This window comes from Cavia porcellus, unplaced genomic scaffold (genome assembly GCF_034190915.1).
Source record: "Cavia porcellus strain 051 isolate PalLab524CR breed Dunkin Hartley unplaced genomic scaffold, mCavPor4.1 scaffold_10, whole genome shotgun sequence".
NCBI classification, from domain to species: Eukaryota; Metazoa; Chordata; class Mammalia; order Rodentia; family Caviidae; genus Cavia; species Cavia porcellus.
In genome coordinates this window covers 47,712,751-47,729,419 of record NW_026947493.1, presented here as the reverse complement: position 1 = coordinate 47,729,419, position 16,669 = coordinate 47,712,751, and the positions used below count along the sequence as shown (strand labels likewise).

Sequence of the window (16,669 nt, the reverse complement as noted above, 5' to 3'; positions counted from 1 at the left end):
TGAGTCTATGAAAAAATTTTCAGTTTTGTTCCTTAAAGGATAACTGAAGAATAATGCATTTGTTTGAGAAAATAGAATGCTCTAGCAAAATAATACAAACAACGTATCTATTGATATGAAGAACAACTACATGGAGGCAAATAAAACAAAACAGGGGGAAAAAAGCAGACAACAAAATAAAAGAAATCAATGCCAATCCTCAAGTCAGCCTTCTGAATATCTGACTATATTTTAGCACACATTAGGTTTTCATTACTGAAAATAGCCCTTCAGTGCTACTTGTTGCATGTTAAAGAGAAAAGATTTATAATCTTGGAAACATTATTTCCTTACTCTAAATATTTTATGCTTATCAAGCAACAAAAGATGATTTGCCTTCTCTAATTTTGGCATTTTGGTAATGCTTAGTTTGGTATACAAGATGAGGAAGTTTGAAAGTTATCTTCACTACAATCTCTAGCACTATTTTTTAGGCTTATTTTTGGCAAATAGAAAGTTGCTTGCTTTGTCTAAATGGGTCTCTAAATTTCTAGTGAATAAAACTTAATGTTGAATTTTTTCAATTAATCCAAGCACTTATCTCTTGGACTTTTTGAAATAAGGCAATACTCAGTTAGCTTTCTTTGGTATAATAGCATAATTTGCAGAATGAGATATATTTTTTAAAGTTTAACTGTAATTTACAACTGTACACCAATGTCAACAAAAGCAGTATCACCGATCTGATCTGCCAAAAACATGGTCAGGAAATAGTAAGTGGGATTGAACCTAGGTAAGTGCAAGCAGTACATCTGGGGAAATATAACTTAAAAGTCATAAACTTGAGGTCCAATTCAGTAATCTTCATGAACTGAACCTCTAAGTATTTATGTTCTGTTGGCCACTAGGGGTTGTTTATGGCTATAGCTAAAGAATTTCTATTCTATGCCATAGTGGAAGAGCCACATTTTCAGGTTTTTTTTTTTTTTTTTTTTTTTTTTTAGGTCTCCTGGAATTTTATTTTTGAAGGAAAAGTTCCCACTTTTTCAATTCCCTAGTTATGAGAAAGAATAATAAATTTTTTCATCATATGGCATGAGAGAAATTTTAAAATAGTCAAACCACTGCCCTATGGTGGGAGAGGTGGGACATGTGACTGCCACATTGAGGAATCATATTCCCCCAAAGCATATGTCAGATGTCATCTCTTTATATGGTTAAAGTCAGTTCACAAATTAATATGTTCATAAGAAATATTATCTGAATAATATTTGCTGAGATCAGCAAATCTCTCTGTCTCTATGTACATATATATAGCAAGAAAAATGATAGAAGAAAAATTAGGCAAATCAGGTTAAATATACAGAAGAAACAATAACTGAAAGATTCATCTCAAAAGGAAAATTCAGCTGAACAGGTGTTTTAAAAATTAATCAAGCATACAAGAAATTGTACTATAGTATTCATGAGATACAGGATATAGTTCAAACATAACCTCAAGTCTTTGGTAGAAATTTGACCAGATTGTATCTCTTCTTTGGTCTCCTAAACTCTAATCCAAAAGTGAACTTTACCATTCATCCTAGATCTTTTCACTGCATGTAGCCAGAATGCCTGGTATTAAAGAATCTGGCACTGTTCTTTAGAAATCCTAATAAAGCAAAACATATTTCCTAATGTTACTCAACAGTACTTGGTTTGGAAAACCAGCCCTGATGTATTAACAACAACAACAAAAAAAATCATGCAAAATTCAAAATTTGTGGCTCATGTAATAAGTTCCTATGCAGTCAATAAACTTCTTGGTTTACTTCAGACATTTATTAGATCAACAGACAGAATTATTTTTCAGATTACCAGGTATTCTGATAGGCTAAAGAGTGCATGTATTTATCAGTAATAGGGAAGTCTTGTGTATTGGAGGCTGTATTGTTCTCTTGTATGTATAACTTTGCTGGTATTATTCCACTGCCTTCTAGTAATCCTCTCTAGACACATAACACTCTGGTACTGAAGGAGTTAGCATGATTCCTAACCTCACTAAGTGATATAAGCTAAGTGAAAGAAGAAAGTTCAGTTTTTTTTTTTTCACATTGGAATTTATAGTAATATACTCAAATTATATGCTTACAATTAAAATACTCATTTCTGTTTATTTGAATCCATTTTTTCTCTAACACTATAAGAATAGGTTAAATATACTTTTATGTATTTATTCTAATTTGTAACATTTTTATTTAAAGAAAAAATCAAAACAGAAAAAAGGGTAGAAATAATACAGAACTTCAAAAGAAATTAATGCTAAGAAATCACTAGTTGATAAATTACATATTGTCATCTTAGAAATAGTTGTTCAAGTCCCAAAATTAGAGCATAGAAAGTGGACAATGAGAGTGCAAACCTTTCTGTTCAATGATCCAACAAAAAGTAATGTAGTAATCTATCTTACACACTTAAACATATAGTTATATGCTTTAGAGCACTTTCCTCCCCTTTCTTTTTTTAACATAGCTATTACACATTTCAGATCTTAGTACTCCTACAGTTTCTTTTTTAAATGACTCTCTAAAACTTTTTAAAATTGCCACTCTACACGAGGAAATTCCTAACTCATAGCTGGGGAACTGGCATCATTTTTGTTTGTTTCCATGTCACCCAGTCTTATTTTTGTTGTTGTTGTTTTTGATGCTCAGGAATAAACCATGACTTAAATTGGTAGGTTGGATCTTTACCTTCTTCCTTATAAAAAAACTCCCATTCAATGCATTTGGAAAGGTTTTCTAAGTGAAATTCCATTGCCACACTAAATAAAATGTATGTGTGTGGGGGGGGGGAGGGGTCTTTTAAACCAGCATTGGTCACAACATACCTCACCTGTCAGTGTAGACAGAGTGCAGTGAAGAGAACTACAATTCTTCTTAAATTTTTATACTTACTTTATGTGTTCTGCTGATGTGTATCTGAGCATCTGAATAGAACTTGAGTCTAAGTATGTGTTTTTGTCACATGTGTTCTGTGTTTATATCATAAACCAAAGTATAACTCTACACTTGAGCAATTTTTGTGCCTTCATGTGCAAAAATCTTTGGCATAGCTTTATTGTACATACAGAGGTTAGCATAGCAGTTGGAAGTAGCATTTTATGACATGTAAACAACTAAATATTCTAAATCCAATATAAACTAACAGATGCATAATTGCATCCTTATGACATTTACTAGTCACATTGAAATTTTACAGATACATGTATCTATATACATTTTGCTGGTATTATTATTCCACTGCCTTCTAAAATACGAATACAAACTCATTCTCAAATGAATAATTATGAGTATATGTTCTTATATTTTGGTTCAGGGTTACAAAGGGCATTTAAATTTTATAGAAAAATTTATTCATATTTTATTGATGTCAAAAATTATGTCTATTTTGCGTAAAAAATAAGCTTATCTTGGGTGGTATAATGCCTCTGCAGATTGTGACCTTTTATCCAGGGAGGACTGTAAATCCACAGTGTGTGCCTGCAATTGATTTGGGATTTGGATTTCTGATTTGGCTGAGAGATGTGTAAAAACCTCAAGTAGTCAACAGCTCCCTATTGGCTGTGCATGTGAGGGGCTTAAGAGCACTGTTTATTCCAACAAGTGTCTGGAATAGATTATGCTCAATAAATTGGCTCCTGCTACTCCTGTTTTGGAGAATATGAAGAATCTGTATACTGTGCTAAAAAAATACATTTTGTCCAAATTATTTTACTTCAGAGAACATTCTGAATATGACTTTATCTTCTGAATCTAGTACTACCAATATTTTAAACACATGGCATTTTTTAAAGCGCAATAATGAAACAATTCTCCATACCTCTGAATTCAGAAATTGGTTCAAAATTTAGATTGATTTTTATACAAAGACCATATGAAATTAGGCTTTGAGAAATTTGAAAAAAATGGTAAAGTATTTGGGTTCAGAATTGTTCTGTCTACATTTTTAAGGATGTATGATCACAAGATCTCATATTAACACATACAAATTTTATATTTTATGTTACTTCTGAAGTACAAGGATTGGTGGTCAAAATATAGTTTTTAAATAAATACCATGCCTTCAGTGTTTGACAAGAGAAACTTCCTTTGCCTTTGGTGAGTTCCTATCAGATATATATTTTGTATTTTGGGAGATATTGTTGCTTCCCCTTTAAATAAAACTTTTGCCCACTTAAACTCTAAAGAGGTGTTGCATTTGCTTTTTTTTTTTTTTTTTTTTTTTTTTTTTTTTTTTTTGGTTATTGTTGTCGTGGAGATTCTTTATAAATAGGTAGAAAAGAAAAGTGATGGATTCAAATAGATGAAGCCATTCTATCAACTGACTAATCTGGTTACTGTTTCTATTTGAGCAAAGTATTGGGATCTTACTGGGTTAAAAATTTATCAGTGCGTTGCTTTCCACCAGAAGTCTCACTATGCATGTGGTCTCCTGGAAAGTTTCTGGGTCTGTATACACACAAACATACAACCCTTTAGGATTTTTTTAAAAAAATTGTTGTCTTTGTGGATTTCTAATTACTTCTTGTGTGTTGGATGGTTTTATCTCAGAATCTGTGGTCTTCGAAGGTGATTAGGTCTCTTTCTGACTCTAATTTCATGGTATCTAGCATAAGTCAACAGATACTCACTGATAGAACCACCAGTAAAGCATGGGAAACTACATGACTTTTTGAAAGAATACAGTATCTAACCTCATCCAAGGCCTTATATCTTCCAAGACTCTTGTATTATTTCATTTGAATTAATGGGGACGGCATTTTGATGCTCACAGAGAAGTGATGAATTCTTATAAAAGCAAATCAGCGAGATATTTGCATATCTTTCACTTCTCCGGATTGGATTTCCTAATCAAGTAATAGGAAGTTCCTGAAGGGCGATCTCAGGTTACTGGCCTGTAGTGCTGCTTCATCCAGTGCTGAAATACTTCACAGCTTCAATCTAGACTCTGTTTAGCCTCCAGTAAGCCACAGAGGCAGAAGTATTTAGAGTTATAGAAACTTTCCCCTGCCCTGCCAAAGGGTTCCTTGATACAATGAAAGGCCAACTTTCAGTAGAAAGGATAATGGGCTACTGCTGGACTTTCAGGGGCTCCCCTACAAAACTTTGGAGTAAACCACCTACAATGCCTTACTGGTTTCCCTATGTGTAAGGAGTTAGGAGTGTGTATTTTAAAATCACTTTGAAAGTTATTTGAAGTCCGGATAGTTTAACAGATTTAGATTGGCTATGTAGTCCTTAATATCTCACCACTCTGAAAAACAAAGCAATACAAAAACACAGCCCCACCCCATCACTCCATCCACTGGTTCCTTCAGGACCACCCTAGCACACCTAGCTCCCCGTGGTTCTGGAGCACATCCCACCACCTCCTCCTGCTACTTTTTTTTTTTTTTTTTTTTTTGTCTTTTTCCTTTTTATCGGTACCGGGGATCGAACTCACGACTGCCTGCTTGCAAGGCAGGCGCTTATGCCGCTGAGCTAAAACCCCAGCCCCCTCCTGCTACTTTTGAGGCCTCTCATTTATAAAAGGCTTCAAGGCCAGCGTCGGAGACACCCTGCGGGGCGTGGGCAGCAGGCCTGGCCTCCGACTCCAGCGCCGAGGGGAGTCGGGGCCCAGGGAAGGGGCTGGAGTGTGGGCGACTACTGGCAAGGCCGAGGGGTGCTGGGAAGAGGGCTCCCCTCGCCGAGCCGGCCTTGGCGTCGCTGCTCACTCTGAATCACAAGAAGGGCGCCCCTTGACTCTGGAGGCACAGGCGCGTTTTTAAACCGGCAAGAAAAAAGCCACCACCACTCGAATTTCTGGAAGCCGGAGAGGGGTTTGCGCCTTCCCCGGGAGCCAGGACCCCTCCTGGCGCTGCCAGGCCTCGCCGCTACCCGTTTTTGGTTTGCTTTCGGAAGAACCGGTTCCTCAGCCCCGCGTCGCCCAGGCGGTGCCACGAGTAAGTCCAGCCGCGCGGCCTTTGTCGCCGGCCACCTTCCCGCGCCCTCTGCCCACCTTCGCACCGCCCCTGCGCGCCCGCCGCCAGCGCTGGCCTCCGCTCGGGCCGCGGTGACGAGGACGCTTTGTTGTGAAACTAAATCCGACTCCCGCGCTCCGTGGCAGCGGCTGACGCCCACGGCCCCAAGGGCAGCACCCGCGCCCGCACGGCGGAGGGGGCGCCTGTCTCGCGGAGGCGCCGCCGCCAGGTACGCGGAGCCACCGAGCCGAGCGGGGCGCGCGGCCGAGGAGCGCGCGTCGCCGAGCCGAGCCGCGGCCGCCGCCCCCTGGCCTGGCGCTGCACGTGGAGGATGCGTCTGGGGTGGGTTTGTTTTCCTTGGGGGAGGTGGTGACTGATAGGGACGTCAGGGATGGGGCGGCAGGGGGAGTCATCTGGGCCTTATTCGGTGTGATTGCGCTTGGCTTGCGCTGAAGGCTCCGGCAATGGGAAGCACTGTGTGAGTGGCGCTGAGGAGGGGCGCGTTTGGGGCAACTTGATGTGTATCTTTAACGTTTTGTGACCCCAGTAGAACCTTCTTTTGGCCAAAAGTGATTTGAGTGGTTCAAATCAAAGAAACCAGGTTTTTTTTTTTTTTTTTTTTTTTAAGTAACAGATAAATGGGAGGCATCGACAATGTTGAACAATTATTATTTCAGTGAATAATTTGGAAAGTAAGGAAAAATAAGCAAGTTCTGTTTTATTTCTCGTGAGAGTTGAGGGTGAGAGGGTGGTAATAATACATACTATGTAAACAGGTTTGTTTTTATGTTAAGTCCTGCCCCATGTTTAAAATGTTTTCTGGTAACTGACCTACTGCTAGCTAGATAAATTATCTTACAAATCTAATGCTTCTTAAAATAGGACAGAAGAGGGACCCGAACCTGTCACAAAGTGTGAATTGCTTATCCATTCCAGAGAATCATTACAAAGTATCTATTGGGCACAGAGGATCTCAGCCACAAAGAGAAGTGCAGGAATACTGTAGGAGCGGGATGTCTACATTGCCACGAAGGATTCTTCCTTCCTGTTCGGTGCCCCTGGTACAGGAAACACCCTGTGTCTTTAGCTCTGAGTTGTTCATTCAACCAGTGTTGGATCATGTGCACTGTCAGGCTTCATCCTACATGCATAGAAGTGGCTTCTTGCCCAGAAGCAGTGTGGTGGACAGTTGTGAGCTAGTATGCCCAAATGGGAAGAAAAAACCAACAAGATGCAGGAGACTTTCTCCAAGAATGGACTACCTGAGCCTTAACACTGTGTAAGAGTCTGGGTGGAAAGAACGCTGAGCTGAAAGGAGTTGTTGGCACCAGGAACATCCAGAAGTAGCCTGGTAGGTGACAGGAGCTGCAAGTTGAACCAAAGAGGCCTAGGATAGAGTGACAGGCTGGAGAGTGTAGCTGCCACCAGATAAGAGAGGACTTGGATGGTCCAGCAAATGGGACTAAATTAATTTGTTCCCTGTTCAGGAGATGGAACAGTCTTGACATGTTTAACCATGAGAAAACATGATAGCCTAGAAAAAAAAGCAGAAAAAACGTTAAGAAAGATTACAATGATAGATAGTCCAGCACTAGGGAGGCTGAGGCAGGAGAATAGTGAGTTCAAGGCTAGCCTGAACAACACAGCAAGTTTTAGGCTTCTAGGCCACTATGGACTACATTATAAGATCCTGTCTCAAAAAACAACAATAAAAACCAAAGTGAGTTGCAGTGGGGAGGAGAAAGGAGAGGAGAGGGAGAGATGATATGTCAAAGAGCAATCTGAAGACAGTGGAAATTTTTAGCCAATCAAAAATGTCAAGACATTCAAAGAGGTAATTAAAGACGAATGTTATAATAACAATATTGTTTCACTAATTATCTTACTAACCTGAAATGCAGCTTTGATAAGTATTTTTTTTTATTTTAAAGAAGAAAAAATTTAAAAATAATAAAACAATTTCAAAAAGTAGTTACAGTGATTAATACATTGCATATTGTCCTCAAAGTAGTTATTCAGAGTACAAGATATGGATATGATGTCTAATATTGTCTTTTTAAGTAATTGACTGACATGATCTAGAGCTAATGGTGGTTGGATTTAAATCAAGAGACTAAAGTAACTGCATTATGATTTTTACTTGTACTTGGTTTTGATACATAGTGACCACTTTTATTGTATTTGGTACATGTACATGACATTTTAATTCTTTTTTACATCTCTTGTCCCATCATTCCTCTATTCTGCCTCCTCCATCTCCTGGTTCCCTTCCCATTTTTAAAAACACTATCTTCCTGTTTCATTTTACCTAGCTTTAATTTGCTCTTTATTTATACTTGAATTTCTTATATGAGAGAAACTGTGCAGTGTTATAGTTTTATGACTTCATTCTTTATGGGATGAATGGGATAAAACATATCCCATTCACTTGTGCATGTTTTATTGAGCATATGCTATGTATAGGACAGATTGCTAATGTTCTCCGTCTTATGAGATGGTATTACATTTATAAAGAACCAGGTTCAGAGATCTTTTCCAAGATCCTAGAAGTAATAAGTGCCAGAGCTACAAACTTAAACCCTTATCTTTCTGCCTTAAGTCTTCTATACTCTTTTTTTTTGCATCTGTTGTTTCATCATGAATGATTCTGGTTTTGATTTTCTTTCCTTCATTACTTCTATCAGTGACACCAGAGGAGAAAACTAAAGTAATGGTAATCAGGCTGGCATAGTATATAGGCTGAAGGGATAACTCAGTCACTGGCTTACAGAATCATGAGTTAAAGACAATCTGTGTGAGCTTGATTGATAGGCAGAAACTAAAAAGATGAGAATTTCATAGGGATGGATCAGAGGAATTATGACTTGAATATGGTTCTTTTGCAGAAGACTTTGACTATCCCTAAGCTCAGTAAGCACCATTGGTGTTTGCATCCAGAAGCCATTGACCAAGAGGTGGATCCTGTAGAGAGAGATCAGAGAGCAACTCATTTTAAAAAGACTTATGATAGGGTTATAGAGGAGAGCTGTTAGAGTCTATCATCAGAAACTTCAAACATTTCAAAGATTATTTTCGATCAGATGATCTTGAGGTATATCTTCATTTATTCGGAAGAAGACCCAGTCCTACAGAAGAAGGTTTAGGCAAATCAATTTCACTTTAGTATAAGAAAAAAATCTAAAGTTAAAACTTTCCAGTTCAGGCCCGTGGCTTGAAAAGCTGGTGAATTTGTGTACCCAGAAGTGTTCCCACAGAAGCAGGTCAGCTGTCTACCAAGGACCTTTCAGAGGCTTCTTGCCCAAGGCAGGAAATATGGATTCCAGGACTTTGTTCTGTGACCCTATCACAATATCTCAAATATGTGTATTTCTGTCAAATAATGCCTCCTATTAAGTTCTTTCTCATGGAATTGAGGTTGTACCAATGTATTAAACCATTCTAGATTTGTTCTAATGTATTCTATCCTCTGGTCTTAAGGAAAAAATAAAATTCAAAAAAACCCTGAGCCAGTACCTCTTTTCTGACAAGTTTGATGCTTTCTCCATTATTTTAAATTTTTGGTGTTTGGGGCCATAAAATTGTGGTCCTGCAGTGTTCTTCTATCAGGCAATCCTTAGTTTGGTCAAGACTCAACTAAAAGCAAGAGTTGGCATCCAGGAAATGAGGAAATTGCTTTGCTAAACTAGTTGTGATTGTCTGGGTTCTGAGGGATGCTGTTGGAACACAGCAGGGAGCCATTTATTCTCTAATTCTTCCCAAACTGGCACATGTCAGATGCATTAATTCTAAAGCCTAATGAATTTGGGTCCCCTGGATGAAACAGATTACTTAATGAGCTGGACTTTGAAGTCTGTATCTATGGTAGGAATTGCTTTGAATTTTAGCAGAAAAAAACAGCTGAGTAGTAAATATACTTTCATTGTGTTTTTATAAATAGCACTGCATTTTATTTCTGGCCTGCTAGACTTATTGTGGGCTAAACACAGACCTAGGTTATTTATTTATGTATTTATTTTTTGCAGTGCTGGGAGTTGAACCCCAGTGCCTGGAACATGCTAAGCAAGCACCCTACTTCTAAGCTATATCTTCAGCCACAGACCAGATGCTTTTTGACTTTGATCCACAACATTACTGAATACCAGATCATTCTGACTTAAATTCTTTAAAAAATTACATCCTGACCTGCAGGATCATATCAATTATCAAGATATCATTTGAACCTTACTAGTGAAGACTATGTTTTCTAAATCTTCACCATTTAAATCAAAGATATATTTTTAGTTCCTTCTCTTTTATACCTAGATGTGAACCTTACTGATTTCTGAACTCTCATCAACTCATTTGGGTGTGTCACTTGTATGAGAGAGGAATATCAACAGATGAACATATAAAGAAAAATCAGCACTAATATGTTTGGATTGGAGGAGCAAGGGCCAGTTCTCAGCACTGTTAGAGCAGTTTGGCAGTTCCTTGATGGCATTGGAGAAAAGGGTGACAACTCATAGAAAACACAATTTGTGGCATAGTTTAAAAAATTAACTGTAGGGGCTTGGGATTTAGCTGAGCGGCATAAGCACCTGCCTTGCAAGCAGGCAGTCGTGAGTTCGATCCCCAGTACCGATAAAAAGATAAAAGATAAAAAAAAAAAAATTAACTGTAAGCTGGGCACAATGACATATGCTTGTAATAACAACAATTTGAGGAACTCTCAAGCAGGAGCATCACAAGTTTGTGAGTTGCCCAGGCAAACTAGCAAGACCCTGTTTCAAAATAAAAGAGTTAGGATATAGCTCAGTGGCAGAGGGCCCTGAGTTTGATCCCCAGTATCAAAGCGCGCACACACACATATATGTTTATTAAGCATATAGTTCACTAAGGTTTAACAATTATATGACCACTGTCTTCCAGATAAAGTACGGTTTCAACACCAAAAAAAGTTTTCTCCTGCCTCTCTGCAGTTCATCAAACCCCAATCTAGGTAACTACAGTTCTGCTTTTCATCATGGTTGAGTTTCTGTGATGTGTTTTGAACATCTTAAGAGTGTTGTGATATATTTTTGACTTCCTAAGCTGTTTTTATTTGGTGGTTGATTTTTCCATATAAGGTAGTTATTTCATAGCTTTTCCTTCTGAATAAAGAAAATTCATCATTGGGTGTAGTTACATAATTTAGACAGCAGGAAATGTATCCACTGAGTGAATCCAGTTATTATTCTTTGCCACCAATTATTCTGAAGCATGGCTGTTTGTTTAAACTGAAACTAAAGTTCTAATAGGCTGCAAAATTATTTCTACAATACACTGTATACCATCAACATAGGTGGAGGACATGCAATGCCCTAAATTCAATAGTTGCAGCAGAATCAGGATGCCAATCTCGAGAAATTTCAGGTGCACATAGGGTGTGATTGTATATTAGATTATTTTCCTTTGGATGCCTGAATTTCCTTTAATACATGTAGCTGAAGTCCTTGAGCAGCTGGAAAAGTATACCACTGAGCCTCAGATCCCTCATGAGTGTGCCACCAATCACAGTCAATCAACATTTATTTAGTGCTTTCTTAAATTGCTAATGAAGTAAGTGCTATATTAAAATAATTTGTAGGTCTAATGTTCTCAAAAACATAGTTTGAATTCAACTTTAGTTACCAAATAAACACATCATCATTTTCCTAATTAGTGTCAACTCATTTGATTGTCTAATTGTGTCCCATTCTTCATCTGAAGTTAGGAGGAAGTCACAGATGGTGGCAGCAGTTCTATTGCACAGTAGGGTGGCTAAACATAGATATAATCTAGTGTATATTCTGAAAAAGCTACAAGCAAGAATTTTGAATGATCTAGGTACAATGACATGATGAATAATTAAGCTAATAGCCCTGCTAATGACTGAGCTGATAGTCACTGCATACATATACTGAAATGTTAATTTTCCCCTGTAAGAGTTTTATTATGCATCAGGATCATGAAAATTATTTTAATTTATAAATTCTATACAAATTAGACAGGCTTCCCACTAAAAGTTTAAATTAGCAGTACCAATAAGTCAGTGGAAAATCTAGGAAAGAAAATTGGTGCACATATTTGCTTCTACAGAAACTACATCTCCACCTGTAGAAAACTTTCACCATGGTAGAAATCAGGTTGGTTTGTTGTAATGATTGACTTCAGTGGTTGCAACATGACACTTTCTTATTTGAAAACCCAGTAAGCAATGGACAGGGTTTCTGAGTGTGACATACCTGTGTGCCCACTTCCTATTTTCCTTGATATAACTCAGTTTCTTAGGCAGGCGAGGAAAGCAAAGGAGAAGTGACAGACACAGTGCCTTGCGGCTTCTGGAGCCACAGGACAGTGAGTTGAGGAAATCTCTGGAAATCGTTTATCCAATGGTTCATTTCACAGCAGGCTTCTGTTTGTAAATTTTCTTAGAGAACCCTTGATTTGATATGTTTATCCAATCTGTAGCTGTAGTCTTCTGGGGACATATTTTAGAATAGCCCTTTTCTTTTCTATAAAGCAACGTCCAACCCCTAGTTTCCTTCTGCTTCTCAGGAATGTTGGAAAACTCAACACCTGGTGAGAAGGCGAAGAGTAAAGTGATGGTGTGTTGTAATGAAAATATTCTTTCATCCAAGGAGCCACAAGTGATTAACAGTGTCTGATGGGTCTTCGGTTCATTAGAAATGATTCATGTGCCATTGCAAATATAACCCATTTTTCAAAACCAGTAGAAAAAATTAAAACGTCTATGATGTATAAAATAAAAACAAAATATTTTCCCCAATCATATTACTCCTTACTTCTGCCGCCATTCTGTTTTTCTTCATCCTAGAAAAACTGTCCAATTGCTTGTCTCGCTTGACCCTTTCTCCACTTCATGCCTGTGTAATCTGCCCTTATCCCAACTGCTCTCTTCCCAATTGTTTGTTCTGAAAATAACCAAGATGTTTGTGATGAATTAGAAGTACAATAAAAATAATATAATATTTACATGCAAGATAGGGTGCCATTGCTTATTTTATCAATGAGCTAACATTAGAAAGTAACAAATATCTGTGTGAGATGAATACAGATTTCACTGAATTTGAAAAACTTTAGATTCAGCTCTTGAGCCTGAGCTTTCTTTCTCTCCCTCCCTCCCTCCCACCCTGTTCCTTCTTTCTCTCTTTGCAAGAATTTTTTTGTAACATTGGAAAGAAAGACTGGCAGGTCAGGACAGTTTAAAGCACAGCACCAAGGTGCAATAGAAATTTTGTTTAACATGCTTTAAAGTTTCTATCCTCTGTATTTTGAATATTAATAGGCCTATTGCTTATAAAAGGACATAAAATATCCCACTTCCAAGTAGGGAGCACTGAATGCTATTGGAATAATTACAATGTCATCACCAGGGATCCAACTTCATAATGTTTCTGGGACCCAAGGGTGATTGTGTATGTATACAAGTTTTTGTCACATTGCGTTCGTTTGATTTTTTTTTTTTTTTTTTTTTTTTGCGGAGTTAATCAGTACTTCAATCTAATCATCATCATTTATTTGCTGGTGTGTGTTCAATTCTTTCAACCCCTTTCCGCCCTTGCCTCCCTCCCTCCAAGAGTTGCAAGGGTAAGGAACTTCCTAAAGGTTCTATTAATCCCGTGTCAGGCATGACCATCTAACGAAGCTAACTTTTCATCAGCAGTCCAGAACCTTGCTTTCCAAAGCTCCACTTTGTCAGCAGTGAGCTCTCTTCCCTGACATTCCATAGCTGGGTTTCCTCAGCATTGGGGAAGGCATATTGCTTCAGGTGTTGAAAAGATCAGCTGAAACAGGCTGTCACTTCTTGTTTATTCCTCTCCCGGGGAAGCAGTCTCCTTCTACAGTTGGCAACTGCAGGTTCTTCTCAGCAACAGATGGTCAGGCAAGCAGCTGGCCTGAGTCTGTGAATGTTAGTGAAGGGTCCCCCAACCTGAAGCTGTGATGGTTCCTTTTCTGTCTTTTGTGGACTGCAGTGGCCTTGGAAAGGGCTGCTTGCCACTGTTTTACCTTGGGCAACATCTTCACAGGTGACTTCATGTAGCTAGAGAAAATGAGGCGTCAGGCTCCAAATGCATAGCCAGCAAAACACTCTGCAGCTATTTCTCAGTACTTGGCTCAGTTAATCTTTTCTTCCTACTTGAAATAATGGTAAAAGTGCGTTCCAGGACTATTTTTCTAGATATTTCCTTTACATTCAGAGTGGATAACAACCCCAGAGTTTTGGATACGCCAGACAGAGTCACAGTCCTTTGTTTCTTTGTGAGGAAATCATTATTTGAGTGAGCAAAAGAAGGGTGAGCTTCCACTGTGTATGACTCCAGAGGGCACTGTCCTCCAGAGGGTACTTGTATAATGTACTCTGGAGTGGGTGAGTAAAGGATTTGGCCACTCTGGGTAGATGCTATTCAGCACCCTGTTCGAGCACGGTGAATGTAATGGACTATGGTGCCCTTTCCCATTGAGGTAGCTCTGACACCATCCTTCTGCCTTCTGACTCCAAAAAATGCAAAACAATAACCACCCCCAGACATTATTATGCTCCTTTTCTTGGAACTGTCCCAGGTTTAAACAAAGACCCCAAGAATGCCATTTCAAGTTCACTTTCATATGTGCTTATGTGTAGGTTGTTACAGTTTTATAAATGGTTATCTCTGTGTGTATAGATTGGTAGTTAGTAGTGGACTGACATCAGTCTAGTCACCTGTTATGGCTTGAGCCTGTTTCTTGGATACCTGAAACAAATTGCTTTACATTAAAAAATGATCATGTATTAAAAACACTCATTCATCCATCCATTCATTCATTCTAAATATTTAATGAGTGCCACATGTGGCCAGGACTGGAAACTTAGGCATAGTTCTTGCCCTCAAGGAACTGCAATGAGCCAGAGAGACAGGTAGGGTAAAAATTGCAGTCCCACTAGGTAAGTACTGTAATGGAGGCAGTATTTATTTATAAACCATGAAAGATCAATCCCAGGAAGGGAATTAAGGTTTTGCCAGAGTCAGGCTCCTAAATATCAGTAGGCTCAGTCATGTCATATATTTCATGGTTTGGACTGACATGGAGAAATCTGGAAACAACTATCCTGATTTAGCAAGCAGTGGAAGATTTGTAAATAAAGTCCATGACTCCCTGTGATTTTTTGATTTTTGAATGGTAGTCTTTTTTACTGGAGAAATCTACCTGAAATAGATGAATGCTGACTGTTTTGATTTCCCAGTAATCTCAATTTTTGTTAGCCTAGGAACAAACACAATATTTAGTACAGAATAGTTTCATCTCCAGAAGAAATAAAATTACAAATGAAATACCTTTCATGCTCGTGTAACTTGACCATTCTTAATACCTTAAACTGTTCAGTAAGTTCAGTATGGAAATATGGAAGAGAAACGCATGGGGAATGATCCTGCACTATCAAATGTTGGGATTCTGACTGAGATGTGTTCTCAGGACAGGCACTGAGAGGATGGAGAGCTGCAGGAAATCTTACACCTGCTACCTTCTGTGAGGACTCGGACTGGACTTTGTCTTATGTTTTATCACTGCCCTGTGGGCAGAGCTCCGTGAAAGTGCTTCGTAAACTGAGGCATTTTACTGATATAAGACAGAATTATTGTCATTACTTTAAAATCCCATCATGGTGCCTAGAAGAGTTAATATGTTCTTTGAGGGCAACTTAAACAATGAAAATAAGTCTAGTTTATTCTGGAATATCTCTTCCTTAAGTATGCAAGGAATCTTCTGAAAGCTGTTGTTGAATGTTAAGATTCAATTTTGAAATTTTCGTAATCCAAACTAGAGTATATTGTCTTCCTAGTTTATCAGATATAAATACATCTCTCTGATCTTCTTTCCTTCTCTCCCTCTGTTCCACTCCCCCTCTGTCTCTTATACTGGGAAGCAGACATGCACCCAGGGTCATTATGCTACTGACCTTTATCTCCAGAACTTTTTATTTTCGTTTTTCTGAGGAAGAGTTTCACTAAGCTGTTGAGGCTGGCCTTGTGCTTGCAACCCTCCTGCTTCAGCCTCCTGAGTAGCTAGGATTACAGGCATGTGCTACCGCTCCCAGTCATCTGTATGATTTTTATTTACTCTTAGATTGAACTTATGAAATTGTTTTCTGTTAAAATTATACAATCATAGTATTTTAATAAGGATTCTCTCAATTTTAAGAATATAGTTATTTATGAATCTTATGATCACAAAGCATCACTTTTGTGTTGACAGTGGATAAGCATATGTTTTGAAGGCATTGATAACTGTGAGTAAAACAAATGTGAGAATCCTTCCAGGATTTCTAAATTATTTTTCAAATGAACTATACTTGGATTATTTTATCTCCAATTGTGTATGCAAATGAACATACTCATTAAATTATAAATCATAAAATAAATATTTATATAACATATAGAGCTGTCAGATAACCACTCAATATTTCCCATTTCACAGATGGGAGAACTGCCACTCAGAAAGCTTACATTATTTGCCTGTGATTGATTACTCAGCTGTTATTGGTCAGTCAGAGTCAGAATTTGGATCTGTTGATTTTTAGTTTTGTGGTTTTCCTATCATGCTCACCTGCATAAATTCAAGGATCTTCACAAAAAGCAGTACTGAAATAAACTTACATGTACCCTGTTGTACAATTTTATCGTGGATAAT

At 38.1% G+C, this 16,669-nt stretch overlaps 1 protein-coding gene across 9 annotated transcripts in view; it reads left to right on the top strand.

The window, feature by feature from the left end:
- Positions 1-5,583: 5,583 nt before the first annotated feature.
- The window catches only part of Eya1 (EYA transcriptional coactivator and phosphatase 1), a 328,770-nt gene continuing 317,684 nt past the window's right edge, over positions 5,584-16,669 (top strand). For 4 of the 9 annotated variants that reach the window (XM_023561694.2, XM_013144099.3, XM_013144100.3 and 1 more), the window contains exon 1: positions 5,944-5,962. The gene's annotated coding sequence lies outside the window, so the exon portion shown is untranslated. Of the gene's footprint in view, positions 5,963-6,082; positions 6,210-16,669 lie in introns of those variants that run through there. The other 5 variants (XM_063257445.1, XM_013144101.3, XM_063257446.1 and 2 more) reach the window with 4 other exon arrangements.